We start from the raw sequence: 3,427 nt of genomic DNA on the forward strand, positions 1-3,427 counted from the left end.
AGAATTCCTTAGTGTCCAATTTTTAAAAGATGCAGTTAAACCAAGGGCTTAATTTTCAGCGATTGTAAATCCAATTTTGCATGTACCCATTTGCACAGGCAAATGCTGGTCATCCGTCACTTTGTTACTGGATCTGAGTGTAACTGCTTACTTGCATGCTCAAATGAGGTAACAATGTGAGCAAACAGATGCATCTGTAATTTAGCACATACATAATTAGAGACTACTGTCTGAAAATTTCATCCATAGTGACTGGCCTTTTCAATTTATACAGGAAACTATTCATTTTTGGGCCACAAGTCTTCAGCTTCAAAAGACAGTGGGTTAGCTGTTTTCATCTCCCCTCCCCCCTGCCCACACAAACACACATATATTATTAGATTTAACTTCCATCAATTTATATGTTGCTTTTGAATAAATTTAGTTTCACACTCTCTATTATGCCTTCAACAAAATAATTTGCAATCTAAACTTTCTGATGTGAACTAACCCTTTGAAATAAAAGTGGATAGGTTAGACACATGTGGGAGGAAATCCTCCTTTTAAAATGATTGCATTAAAACATAGGATTTGCTTCTTAAATTACCAATTTTTTTTAAAGAAAAGATTTGCCGCTTGCCTCCAATATTTCAGGTTCATATCAGATTTACTTTGAATCCTTTTGATACATAAAGTAACTAGAAAATACATTATTTTATTCAGTCTGAAAATAATGAGTCATTTAAATGGAAAGAAAAAGGCAAACACAGTTAAATGCCTGTTTTGCATAGTCAAACAGAGCAAGTGTCAGGCATGCTATTTCCTCCCTTATGCTGCAGAGATGATACAAACATTCATTTCTCAGATCAATATTCCACATGGACGAAAGAAGAGCAATATTGTAGCCAGTACTTCTGAGATTTCATTCATGTCTTGTTTTACTAATGAATTACTTACTTTTCTCACTTCAAGCATCTTCTAGTTAAACATCTCCAACCAGGGTGGCCCTTCAGGGGAAACCTCAATCAACCTACTATACCAATGCTACTGGAGCTCCACTTTATACTTCAAAAACAAAACTACGAAGCATGACAATAAACTGATTTAAAAATCTTATTCCCATCTCAACTCATCCTGTCCTTTCAGAATGGAGACCCCAGCAAAGTTTTTAAGCACATGCTTTAATCCATGCCCCTTCAGCAAAGCACGTCTGCATATGCTTAAATCCCATCCGAGTCAATGGGACCTTAGCACATCCCTAAAGGTAGGCATAGGTTCACCTTTAGGGATGCTGAATAGAGATGGGCTGCTGAACGCCTAAAAAAAATAGCAGTTTTGGTCACATAATTTACTTGATACTACAGTTAAATCAATGATGTGTGAAATGCTACATTTCTTTTACTGTTTTTAAATTTTGCTTTGACTCCCACCTTCTATATTTATATGGTGAATAAATATTGAAAAACAAAATTAAAGTGGAGGCATTTGTGACTATCAGCAGTACAACCCTTCACTAGCTGTCACTGAGCTAACCCTAGAAATCCAGTGTTTCTTCACAAAAACAAAAATCAAAACAGCCAGTGCTCTCACATCCTATTCTCCTTAGGGAAGTTTTACTAGCAGAAAGCTGGAGTGAAGTCTTATATTACTACTCTGTGCTTCATTCTCTCCTTCAAAGGTCAGCTCAGCATGCGGGGGAAATGCCAGGGAGCCAGAATACCTTCCTGATTCTCAAGGCCAGCCAAAGCCATGATAAGTCAGAGCCATTCCAGGTAGCTCTAACTGATGCCACTGATGTAGAAGCCATTACACAAACAAAAGATGTGTGAGGCAAAATGGTACTCTTATCATGTCCTCTCCCCATTGTTTCCCCTATCCAGCATCAAGGGGTCACGACAATTGTAGGACCTGGAGTCAGCATAACTGCTCCAAGCAAGGAGTTCTCCTCCAATAGGGCAAGTCTCTGTGGGCCAACTGTGGCCAGCTCCCTACCCCTTTGTCCCTCGCATGGTACCGCAAGACAGACTGGAATAAATAATTCAGCCCTCTGTCTTCATTACTTTTTCAAATTGTATGTTATAATAGTATATTATGAAGATGCACAAATGTTGCTGGTCAGGAGAAATGAAAATATCCCGTGAAGCAGTCTCTTTTTTTAATCTTGAGCTTTTAAAATTCTTGATCCTTTTATTTAAAAAGTCATATTTGTTCATATACTCACTAGCATGAAAAGTTTGGTAATCTCTAATGGAAGGTATTAATCCCAGTGTGGAGGGCCAGCTCCAGGAACCACTTAATTTCCATTTACACTTTCAAAATAAAGTTTAAGAGGCATTTAGGCCTCATGCTGACTCGCTGGACTGGGATGAATTTCATATTAGCCAAGCGAATTAGTGAAGTTCTCCTGTATTTCTTCTCTGAGTACGAAAGTATTCTTCCTCTCATACACCACTGATTCCATGAAATCTTTTGAAAATGACCCTGCTAGATCATTCCATAACCTCAATCTTTTGCCAGCACACCACAGATGCTGTTGGCATCTGATCTGTTTTGTCTATGTCTGAAATTCTAAATCCTCAGAGCAGGAGCTGTGCACACAGCATACATATATGTACATATAAAAGTGTAAATAACCTGCTGATACTCAATAAATAATACTTGACCAGATCCTTAGCTGGTATAAATCAGCACAACTCCACTGACTTAGGGCTTGTCTATACTACCTGCCAAATCAGCGGGCAGCAATCGATCCAGCAGGGGTCGATTTATCACGTCTAGGAGAGATGCAATAAATCGACCACTGAGCGCTCTCCCACAGATTCTGGTACTCCACCAGAATGAGACGCGCAAGCGGAGTTGACGGGAGAGAGTCAGCTATCGACTTACCACAGTGAAGACACCGCAGTAAGTACATCAACTTCAGCTAAGCTATTCATGTAGCTGAGGTTGCGTATCTTAGCTCGACCCCGTGAGGTAGTGTAGACAAGCTATGCTGCTTGTAGCTATGCTGATTTACTCTTGCTGCCACTTCGATATACCCTTTCTTTTTAGATGTGCAAAACTGTACAGCTGATTGCTTAGACTCAGAGCTGCACGAAATTCAGAAGTTTGGGAAACACATCACAAATTTGCATGTTATCCTTGCACAAAGGCCAGACTACTCTTCTCTGTATCATTCCAATTGTTATATATATGTGCTAAGTTTATAAAAACAAATCTCTTCATGCTTTGGTTTGCTCCTCGTGCGTTTCAGGTCTGAAGGAATCTCAAAGAATTCAACGTGAAACTCAGTCAAGGAAACTGCTAAGTTCCATGTGGTTCTGTGCAGAAAACTATACAGAGTTACATGTTTAACATGGGTCAACATAAAACTGTAACTCAACCAAGTTTTACTCATTTCACTCAACACTGGATCCTGCTTGGCTAAAAAGTCCTGTAAACTTTCAGC

At 39.2% G+C, this 3,427-nt stretch overlaps 1 non-coding gene across 1 annotated transcript; it reads right to left on the reverse strand.

Annotated features, from left to right (window-relative positions):
- Positions 1–3,083: 3,083 nt before the first annotated feature.
- On the reverse strand, positions 3,084–3,186 carry LOC140913949 (U6 spliceosomal RNA). Its single transcript, XR_012159712.1, has one exon. It is a non-coding gene; the product is annotated as a U6 spliceosomal RNA (small nuclear RNA).
- Between the last annotated feature and the right edge of the window lie 241 nt (positions 3,187–3,427).

Source organism: Lepidochelys kempii, chromosome 6, assembly GCF_965140285.1.
Source record: "Lepidochelys kempii isolate rLepKem1 chromosome 6, rLepKem1.hap1, whole genome shotgun sequence".
Lineage (NCBI taxonomy): Eukaryota > Metazoa > Chordata > Testudines > Cheloniidae > Lepidochelys > Lepidochelys kempii.